Here is a 12053-nt window from a genome sequence, read left to right as displayed (position 1 = left end):
AGAAAAATGGGTGACCGGGACTTGGAGATCATTTCTCCTGCTGTGAAGGCACTAGCTGCTTTCTCCAGGGAGGTGAATGTTTCACTGGGGTTTACGGTACGCTGTGACAGCGGCTGTCTCTCTTCATTAGAGAACAGGCCTTCGGTCCCTGCGACGGTAATTCTGCGGAGAGGAATTGTGCTGAGTGCGCAGCAAGGATTGTGGGTGGCCTGATAGAATGGAGAGAGAAGTGGGAAAGATAAAGATCACTGTTTAGTTTTTAGGCTCCAGGTCAGCGGTGGGCAAGCTCATCCACAAAAGACCCCCAAGGCGCCATGTTTAAGTGTCCAAATGCACCTGGTTTAACTCTTATAAAGGTCAGGTAATGACAGCAGTTATCCATGAGCTATATCTGGGCTTTTCCACATATTTGATTAAGAGAAAAAATATGAAAGATAATGATTATCTTTTTAGTCACTGATGATTTAAGACATCATTTATTTTCCAGGTTCCCGAAAACTGAACAAGAAAAACAGTGGTGTTGAAACACACTTGTGATTTTCCATGCACTGTGTGTTAAGTTTGCCCAAAAACGAAAATTTTAATGTACCCACACTGTAAATAAAAACATAATTTTGCTGCATTTTATTGTTATTTTTTTTAAGATTTTTCATGTAAAATTAAAAAACAAATTTGTACAGGTTTTTATGTATTTTTGAAATACGGTCAAAAACATAATTTGCAGAAAAAGACCGCAAATTTACAACAATTTTTTTTACAGTTTATGTTTTTTTAACAAGATTTATTTTTTTACAGTATAAGACCGCAAATGTACAAGAAAAACAGGTATATTTAAATTTTACATGGGGAAAAACTTTATTTTACAGTTTGTGTTTTTTTTAACAAGATTTCTTTTTTTACGGTTTATTTTTGAAATACGGTTAATAACTGTAAAAATACAGAAAAATACAACAACTTCACAAGAAAAACAGGAAAAACTACTTAATATATATCCTTATATCCTGTTATTTAATAGGGGGGGGGGGTTGTTTTTCGGTATATTTATGTTTTTCTAACCCAAGTTTACAGAAAATGTTGATTTTTTTAAGACTTTTTTTACAGTGCACCCTCACCCAAACTCTAAAAAGCACATGCATCCGTCATAAATGTAATGCAGTACATATTAAAACATGTATTATTGTGAGAAAACGAATAATATTTTGTCAAATAATCAAAAAAATAAAACTAAGAGAACGCTAATCTCAAATATCCTGACAAAGGCGAAAACTTTTCTTTCTTACATGTCGCGTAGTTGTCATGCTATTTTGTCACGTATTTGGGTATCTCATGATATTTCACTCTGCAAAATCAGTAAACGGACATATCATTTGTAAAAAGGTGCTTCCTTTAAATTCGCCAAATGTCTAAAATGTTGGGAATATTGAGAATTAACATAACATTAAAAAGATCTTCTGTCAATCTGTCCTCTCTTTCATCTGCTCATCTTCTCTTAGGATTTAAAGTCACTAATATTGGCTCGCAATGTAGAGAAGCAAAGGCCAAAAGCGGAAAATTAGGGATGTCATTAAAGTGGAATCCAAATTTTCCTTTATAACTATTTTTTCATGCACTTCAAATAGACTCGAAGACGAGCAGATGTTAAATATTTAGACGTGTGCTCTTTGGATCTCACTGTTCTACTCGTTCAATAGAAACTCATTTGATGTCAAAATCGATCTACATAACCTCCTGACACGGTTGTTTGCTTTTCAAAGGGAACCTTCTTTCTTCAAACCTTTTATTTTATGTTATTGAATTATTTCATCTACTTGTTGTGCAAACATTTTTTTCTGATGTAGAATTGGACCACTTGACCGTATAATTAGAAGAGAAATTCACGTTTGTTAATCCCTGATCGCACTGACTGATGTTCTATTGCCGGACGTTGACCGGTCGCTGTACTGTTGGTCACTTATAAGCATTCATGACCCTTGCTGGCCAAACATTGTTGATGGGCTGTCTAACTTTTTTAAGAAAATCAAGTATTGCTTTTAAAATGACATGTCTCTGGATTTTGACTTCTAAAGATGATCATTCTGCAGGGAAATGCAGTCTCAATATATAAATTGCAACCCGGCATGGTACATCATAGCAGAACATGATTCTCTATGAACGATTTATGAATGATTATCAATGTATGAATCGCTCACCCAGAATGCAGATCATTCTTTGACAAGGCTTTCCATCATTTTTTACTCTGTGAGCAAAGACAAGTCAAACATTACAGTGAAATCACTTACAGTAACATTGATTTCTCCTCCATCTTGCTGACATTTAACTATACAGTCTCTCAAAGACGTATCACCAGTTGGTGGTCTAAGCATCTTTTTTTATTTAAAACCTGACTCTTTTTTTTCTCAGTGGAACACAAAAGAAGATATTTTGAGAAATGTCTCAGTGGTTTTGTGTCCATGAATAAAAGTCAATGGGGGCCTATGTTGTTAGGTAAATAGCATTCTTTAAATATCTTCTTTTGCGTTCTGCAGAAGAAAGAAAGTCATACAGGTTAGGAATGACAAGAGGATAAGTAAATTATTCAATAATTATCCATTTAAAGTAAAAGTTCACCAAAAATGACAAGCGGATTACTGTGTGCACTTTTATGCTTGCAAGTCCAGTGAATGAAATTTAGCGGCATCTAGTGGAGAGGTTGCAAATTGCAACCAATGGCTCTCTCCACCGCTCCCCCCTCCCTTTCAAGCACTACTGTGGCTGACACAGGACAGAGATGTCATCACGTTTTGTGTTTATTTCCGAAGGAAATAACAACATATTTACGAAACGCAATCTGTAGAGCCGTTTGACGGTTTATGACTACTGTAGAAACAACATGACGAATGGGGACCCGCTGTCTATGTAGATAGAAGTAGCTCATTCTAAGATCATAAAAACATAACGCTTCATAATGTTAGGTCTTTATACATCTCTCAAGACATACTTATGTACATTATAATGTATTTGTGTCAATAGATCTTCCAAAAAACTATTAACCTTAAATTCAATAAGAGAGTTTTTGTCCGCAAGTAAACCTACATTATTCGGCTTGTGTTATGTGTAAAGCATCGATTAAAGAGAGTTTTCTGCATGGTCTTGTCATGCAGCGTCTGTAAAGCATGCAGCACAGGAGTTAAACAGAGAGAACACGTGTCTCAGGAACCCCGTGGCCTTCATCGGAAGCTAATTAAATCCCGGCCTATTCATTCTGTTTAATGTGGTTTTAATTCAATTACAGGCCGGGTCAGGTAAGGGTTTTCTGTAGCAGAGAGAGATAAAGATGTTGTTGACATTGGTCATAGATGAGGTGAGCAATAACTGAATTAGGCTCTCCAGACAAGCAGAAACCGCTCTGTCGTTTATTTTATTCAATGTATCTATATTGAAATCTATTTTTTGGACATGGCATCATCTGACACTACTGTGAACGTACGGCAAAAGCATGTTATGAATTTAATTGAAAAAGAAGGAATCTTTTTCAGTATTCAATGTCACAACTAAGAGCTTCATTAGATTTCCCGAGCTTTAGAACAAAATCCTGAGCAATTATTTTTAAATGTGAAAAAAATGCAGTTGTTTCTTTCACTGTTCTAGTTTACATGCAGGCGTTTTATTTTTTGTCAGCGCTGTTGATGTTGGTATCTGGTCATCTCTCGTGAATTTGTTTGATGGAGATCATAAAATCTCTTTAGCGAGGGTCCGCTTTGTGTTTGTTTGCTTTAAAGTCTGATGCGTCCGTGAAAAAAAGCTCTTATTACTTCCCACAAATCCTGGCGAGAGCGAAATACCGAACGAATAATGAAAAGAGAAGCAACAGACCATTAACTTTTTTGCCTTGTTGTGACATAGTGCACAGAAATATTGGGCAATAAGAAAGCAAACAAGGATATAAAGGTATTACTGGACGAGATTAATTGATCTCAAATCCTATAATGGTTTAATTGAGTGGAAAATAGCAGATGGTTTGATAGCGGCGTCGTAAAAGAAGCTTGTCAGCAGACTCTTAATAGCCTCTCCGTCCAATTTCAAATATTTCGCCACCCTGTCTCGCTCTGCCATTCCCTTCCCTTCACAAAGGAAGAGAAAATAGGGCTGTACTCTTCTTTCACTACACGTAACTGTAGCCCATTTCTTCTTATCTGTCATTTAATTTGTCATTCTTTGGGTTTTATGTCTGTCATTTCATGGAAAATGTTTCTCTTTGGCTGAATTTGGAGGTGAAAATATTACCATTGTAAATTCCAATGTGGCTTTTATACTTTCTGAAGTCTGTCACTGTTATGTAGGTGTTCTCATGGGTTTTTGGTTTAATAAGGTGCTATGAGAGAGTACTTGAGGGGTTTTTTAACCACTCATTTGTTTTGGGTGGTTGCTATAGAGCTTTGCTAGGTTGCTTGATGGTTATGGTGGTTGCTAAGGTTGTTTGTAGGGGGTTACTGGGGGGGGGGTTACTTGTGCTGTGGGATAGATGCTTTTGGTTGCTAGGAGTTATAGTCAGCTCTTAGGGCATTTTAAGGGCTTATTAAGGGGATCTTGGTTGCGTGCTGGTGACTCTGGTTAAGGGGGGATTGTTAAGGCGTGGTGATGGTTTATAGAGGCTTCTGGGTAGTTGCTAATAGCTTGGTAGAGTTTACGGGTGGTTGGTAAGATATTGATGGGGTGCTATAATTTATGGGTGGTTAGTAAAGCATTGTTAGTGGAATGCTGGGGGTTTTGTGGTTGCTAGTTGGTTGCTATAGGGTTTTTGCAATAGGTAGTATTTTGGTACTGTTTTGGTTGTCAGGGGGTTATAGGTTTTTTACTGTAGTTGGTTGCTACGGTTTTATGAGTGGCTCTAAATGCTTTGTTAGGGTTGCTACGAGATTTCAGGTTGTTGTTAGTCATTTGCTATGGTTTATGGGTGGTTGTTAAGTCATTGTTAGGGTGTTGCTATGGGCTTCTGGGTAGTTGCTAGTCGGTTGCTACAGTTTGTGAGTGGTTGTGCAGGCATTGATGGGGGAATGCTGGGGCTTCTGGGTGGTTGCTTATTGGTTGCTTTAGGGTTTTATGGGTTGTTTTTAGGTATTGTTGGGGTTGCTAGTGGGTAATGGATGGTTTCTATTGTAGGGTTTTAAGAGTGGCTCTAAATGCATTGGTAGGGGTTGCTAGTTAGTTTCTAGGGTGTTAAGATTGGTTGTAAAGACATTGCTAGACCGTGGTTTAACAATGGGTGGTCACTAGGGTTTTATAAATGATGGTAAGTTTTTGAGGGGTTGGTAGAGTGTGCTGGGCAGTTGCTAGGTGCTTATGTAAGTGGTTCAATTCAGAATGCCCCACCCCTTAAGACTAATACTTTTTTTAAAACAGACTACAATAAAATGTCTCTCTTCAACACTCAGCGCTGCTTGGGGTTTCATTTATGCTTGTAGTACAAACCAGTGTGGGCCAAATTACACGGGAGACTTAAACAAACCCTAATTTTTTCTAATTCAAAACACTTTAAGAATAAGAAATACTATGAAGCTTGACCCCAACCTTAACAAACTTCAACAAATATGGGTTCTCCATCAGAGAGTGTACACATTTGTTCAATTACTCTTTGGATGTCAGTGGTTGCTGTGGTATATTTATGGTACTATGTCAAAATCTTCATGCCTCTGTTTGGATGAAAGCAAACATAATTAATCCACAATAAATCTTGGACTGCTCTTGTTGGAACGTGAGTTTATACAACACTGTGGAATCAAACAAAGAGAAACCAAATGTGCCCTAACAAATAACCGAACACCCACACATCAACACGTGCCGAGCCCCTGCAGTGCCTTGGCCTCTCCGCACAAAAAATGCGCTGAGCCATCGTTTTTTTTTTTAAAGTGGTGGTGGGCGTGTGCAAAAGAGGAAGGAAGGTGGATGCAATGTGGCAGCCATTAAAAATTAATTCAGGCCTCTGAGGTCCCGGACCACCCATCAATCTTTTGATGACCATGGCCGCATCTTACTCCGTGACAGATGCCCTGGAAATGGACAGGTTGCTTGTGACTTGAATAATCTCCCGGAAATTTGGAGCTAGGTCAGAATGCAGAAGAGAAGGGAGGTGGCCGACGGGGCCCGTCTTTTTACTACAGAAAAATGGACGATGAAAGCATTGAATGAACGTGTGTCGAGTGAGTCTAGACTGGATTGCAGCAAATGCTGACCGGGCAGGGATTTCTAATCGATGAGTGTGCATCTGTCACAGTTTCTTTTGAAGGCTTTTGTGTTTCTAATGCAAATAAAGTTTGTAAGCAGATCTCAAGGCAACAGTTGCTTGAACAGAATGCTCTTAACAAGTGCAAGAGATGGGGGTGGGTCACTATGCACATTCACAACACAATTGTATTTTATTATTATTCTTTTATTGTATTTTTTCATTTAATTTCATTATTTCAAATTTAAAACCCTACTATTGAACATATATGTGTGTATGTTTAGCTTATCTTTTTCTATAAAACAGTTTTATGAATGAAAGTGTTCACCAAATAGTAATACTTTTGACTTCTGCAATGTATATCCTTTCATGCACACCAAAAAATTCACAGATTCTCTTCTAGCCTCTTTTCTACATAGCAGCAGCTATCTAACATTTCACCGCACGGCAATAACACCCCGAGGCAAACTCTAAGCACACCATAAGCCCGAAACCTTGATTCTTTCCGGGCATCCATTTTCCTCCACTCGCAGGTTATGCAACGGAGGAGTGGTCGTCATGGCAACCACACCACTCCGGTGCTTCGGTGGATGGTTTGATGAGCTGCCAGCAGTAGGGTCACAACTAATGGCATTCCAGCTGTCTGCCATCAGCTATCTGCGCTCCGCGTGTTCCATCACCGCTGATCCAGGACCGGGCGAAAATTTTAAAACCCTTAACAAGATCATACTGCAAGATCTGCTCTCAGATCAACATTCACTCCAGATCTGATCCAAAAGCGGCCAGTAGAGATTCAACTAAAGAAAGCTTGTCTCTGGGTCTGCCATATATGTCAAAAAGCTTGGAGAAGGCAGTGGAAGAGAACGCCTGCAGAAGAGACTAATGCAAAAGAGATCTCAATTGGTTCTCTTTAACTAGACTGAGATGAAATGGGTCGCAATTGAAAACTTCGCTTTTTTGTCTCTTGTTCTTCAGGTTTCAGATCTTCAGAAAAAAAAAAAAATTATTACAATTTTAAGATATTTGCTGAAGTCTATATAAGATATAGGCATTTGGAAGATGCTCTTGTACAGTGTGACTTATAAGTATACCAAAAAAAAATTATGAGCTGACCCATGACAAACCCTTTAATGCTGGTATAAATTAACCAAGAATATGTCCATATTTTACCCAACAATGAGTTAAAATCAATCCATGTTTGGATATAACAATAAAGAGTGTATACAACATATAAATATGAAAAAGTCTCATGAATTTCTTAAACAATCAAATGATCTTGCTGTACTCATTTTATGGCTCTTAGCTCTTACTGAATGTCAGCGATTGTCTAATTTGTCTTTTATTTTTATTTTCCCCCGAACAGGAAGAGACACACCTGAGACAATGTTGATACTTTAACGAAACTAAGCTTTAAGTGCTATATAGCAATAAAATTTCTCCCTGTGTAAGACTGCATGAAATATTGATGATCACCTCAGACTTTAACGTGTACGTCAATGGGAGTGACACAATATAGCAAAAGATCATCAATGTCCATTTACACGGCACAGTGTCCTTAAAGGATGTCAAGGGTAAAAAATCAATGTGACTTGGAGTGACAGATGGAATTAGGATTGCGTTTTAAAAGATAGAACTGGGCATTTAAAGAAGAATGTTAAAATAGTTCTATTTTGTGGCACAACAAATAAAATGGCCAATGTAATGCTTAAAGGGATAGCTCACCCCAAAATGGAAATTCTGTCAACATTTACACCCTCAAATTGTTCTAAACCTTTATATATATATCTTTGTTTGGTTAAACACATAGAAAGATATTTGGAAAAATGTTAATAACTGAGTTTTCTCGGGCACCATCGACTTCCATTAAAATATCTTATCAACATTGTACAATAATTATTTGGTGCTACAGAAAAATATCTTTCTTTGTGTTCAATCAAACAAATACATTTATTAAGCTTTGGAAAAACTTGAAGGTAGTAAGTAATTCATAACGGAATAAAAATTTTGGGTGAACTGTCCCTTTATTAAGTACATACAGTAAGTTATAACAAATGTACTGAGAAAACTCATTAACATCAATTAATGAGGATCCGGGATAGAAATGTTGCTCAATTGTAAAACCCAACATTTTTCTGTTGCTCAACAAATCCATTTGGTTTTATCTTAGCAGGACAACAACAGCCGTGATCAAAGTTTTCCTTAAGACAGATATGACAAAGGAGCAAAGGCGCAGGTCAGTGCTTTTGAAAAATATATGTTTAACCTCCTTACCATCACTGGCTGTGAATGCATTATACATTAGGCCTGATTTATTAGGCACCTGCTTCTGCTGAAGGCAAAGATCCGCCCCCTCCACACACGCACGGAATGAACTGAAAAGAATGAGTGCGAATCAATGCAAAATCAATTTATCTTATTTCACACAAGGCTGCCTCTTAGGGATTAAACGCGAGAAACTGAATAGATCAACATTAGTGAAAGAAAACACTTTTTATGATATGAAACTTGTAAATTATTCTTTCTGAATGATTAAAAATGTTTCAAAGTGTAGCTGGTCTATGTTTTGGGATACTACTGATTTTGGTGTTATTTCTTCCAGTTGATGGTAAATGATGGGTTGTACAAAATGTTTTAAATTTCTCAATTCCGGTGAATTGGATTATTTCGCGACAAAGAGGAATTTAATGAATTTCAGTTTGAAAATATGAGAGGCATTTTTTCAATTTTGATCCAACATTTTCTGTTACTATTTTTTTTTAAGATGTAAAAATTTTTTTTTTTACCATTTTTAAAAGTTTTTTTTAATGTATTTTTTATTTAATACTTTTAAATATTTACGGGGAAAAAAATTAATTTTACAGTTAATGTGTGGCGCCCCAGGAACTTTTTGTTTACAAAATATTTTTGAAATTCGGTAAAAAAACTGTAAAATTACGGAAAAAGACGAAAAGTAAATTCACAAGAAAAAAAGGTAAAACAATCCTTGTATCCTGGAATTTTACTGTATAATTCTGTTGCTCCAGCTAACGGAAAATTCCTGGAGGGTTTTCCAGATCTTTTTTCCAGTGCCTTATGACATGTGACAGTATTTCTTCAATGAGCGAAAATGAAGAGCAAATGGAAACTTCTGCTTAATTCTCCTGGTTCTCAGATGTTTCTTCTGAGCAACAGAGCCAGAAATCTCATAAAATGTCTCAATTAGAGTTTCAGAGGAGATCTCAATATGTCACAAACTGAGCTCAGAGTTGTCAAGTCTACAATCAAAAGTAAATATTATTGGAGATCTCAATATTAATATCTCATCAAATTTGCCCAAATCCAAATTATTTTACCTGTGCAATCTACATTTATTTTACACCACCATACTCCTCCGGAATTTGAACAATTGTCCAATTTGTTTCTATTACTCCATCTTTAGGAGAAACATCTTAAACACAAATGAGAACTCCCTCACATCCCCTGAGCTTTAAAATAGTAAAAAATAAAATTGTGTGTTATGTATAGTTGAAGTAATTTTAATGATATTTCGAATTCTTAATAATGCGGAACTCATGTCAATAAGCATCAATAGTATGACCAAATTTGCATAAATTTTCTTCATAAGGTCACCATCCTTAATAGTGCCCATCAGTTTCAAAGTGTTCAGAATTTATTTGGATTTTGTCAATCAACATCTCAATATGATTGAATAAACACTGGGCTTCCAATCAAGGAATGATGCAGATGTCTCGTTCTCCCGTCCCTAAATGACATTGATCGAATGCCTCAGCATCTCATCTCATCGTCATTATGGGGTGTTGGGTGGTAATTAAAAGAGGGCTTAAATGTTACGGCATACTATTTTCTTCTCCCAAAGACACACGCACGTGCATCTCTTGAGTCAGCCGTACTAACAAGGTCAGATTCAGGGGTCGGTCAGGCACGCTTTAAGGTGACGGTAAATGAGAATCGGTAGGAATTTGCAGAATGGCTTAAATCAGACTATAATGGTTGGGATGACAGTGGGGAGACAAGCATTGACAAAGCCACATTAATCAAAGCAACCACAAGCGCACTTTAATCGTTATCCTCATTTACCTGCAAATGGCTGATTCAGGATTTATACTCGAACCCGAACCGGCCTTAATAGCGTTTTGTTTTAATCAATTGCATTTAAAGAGATGATGAGTAATTTGTTTAATAATCTAGCAGATGTAATTATGGCGGGTTGACTCAAAGTTAAAACGCCCAACAAACACAGAATTCTTCGCGCTCATTTATATCCCTCGTGGGTGCCGTGGATGGATGCCATTATGAATAAAAGCAATGTTCGCATCTCGCTTGCACCAATTATTTTCATGTTTTACGGTGCAATTAGATGAGATCGTTTTCATTAATGTAATGGCGGTGGACTCTGGCTTATTTGTGCTTAGGTTCAAGATATCTTGAGATTAAGTTCTCCTTCAGTGTCATAATTTTTGCGTGTTTAGATAGTAGTGTACGTGTTGCAGCAACAAAAATTGTATAAATAACCAAGACTTTTATAATTTGTACAGGAATATTAATCATTTAATTTATAGTTTATTAAAGATATATGAATTTAGATTTATTAATTTTTAATTCTGGTGGAAAAAGATAAATTATTGCATATTTATATATTTTGTTTCGTGATATACTTACTTTTTTTCTAAGTTCAAGCAGTCAAGCAGGTGAGCTGAATTATTGTGATTATTTCAAAATAAATTATTCTGCAAAAAAGCGGAAAAGGTTTCGTGACAGTCTCTTACATTCTCTTCCCAGCATGCACTGGGGTATACATAATTAACATGGTTTGCTTTGTTTGACATTTGCTAGTTTTATGTCATTGTAAATTAAGGATTGTCTTGTGATGTCAGGATTCGTTTTCTCGGCTGAAAATAATCTGTACATTTATTTTTGTTTTATGTTTGAAGTATTGAGATCTGTGTGTGTGCGTGTAAATCTGAGCAAAACCTCCTTTGGGAACGTCCTCATTTGTAAAAATACTTTAAAATATAATAAATTAAGCTTTTTTAAATTGGTAAAAATGCAGTTAGACTGCAGGTTAAGGTCAGGTTAATGTGTTTATAACTAGCTGTGTATAAAAACAATAGAAGTAATTTGAAAGATAAGTAAACTTGTGCGTGTGTGTCTGGTGTTTTACTTTATCAAAGTCGATATGATGAGAAAATCCAATGAGTGTTTCTGTGATATGTGAAACTTTGCTATCATACACTTGAAAAAACATGAGAAAGAAATGCATCAGGTTGTAAAATTCCAAATAAATCAATCAAACTGGTTCAACAAATTGCAATTAACACCTTTTAAATGTATGAAATCTTTAGATTTGCTTAATACACTTTATATATATATATGTATATTTGGAGAATTTCTAAGAGGTTTTGTTTTCATAAAATTAAAGTCAAAGGGGTCTAGTAGTGGTAGTATAAATTATCTGCAGATGTGCTTTTCTTATTCGGGTCAACCACTATGATGGCCAAGCAACAGTTTGAAAAGGCCCTGGGTCCCCAACAGTGCTGAGGTGTGTAGCAGCCCCTTGTCACTTTTTCCGATTCTATACTTGAGTCTTCTTCTGTCAGATTTAGCATTAGACGCAAAGAGCGATGTGATAAGCGGTGATTGATTTTATCTGCAGGTCCACGCAGTGCTGAGGTACACAGGTCCTGTGCATCTGCCCTGACACCTTTAAACCCATCTAAACACATGCCGGCTTGATTGATTTGTGTACGGACCAGACGTGTGACCGATGAATAATTAAAACCCTTAAACCCGTGTGGCTCGGGGAATTGGCTGCCCGATGACCAGCTTCTTGACTTATTGACGGTCGGGCAGCTGT

This window comes from Triplophysa dalaica, chromosome 2 (assembly GCF_015846415.1).
Source record: "Triplophysa dalaica isolate WHDGS20190420 chromosome 2, ASM1584641v1, whole genome shotgun sequence".
NCBI classification, from domain to species: domain Eukaryota; kingdom Metazoa; phylum Chordata; class Actinopteri; order Cypriniformes; family Nemacheilidae; genus Triplophysa; species Triplophysa dalaica.
Note: the sequence above shows the minus strand (reverse complement) of the source record.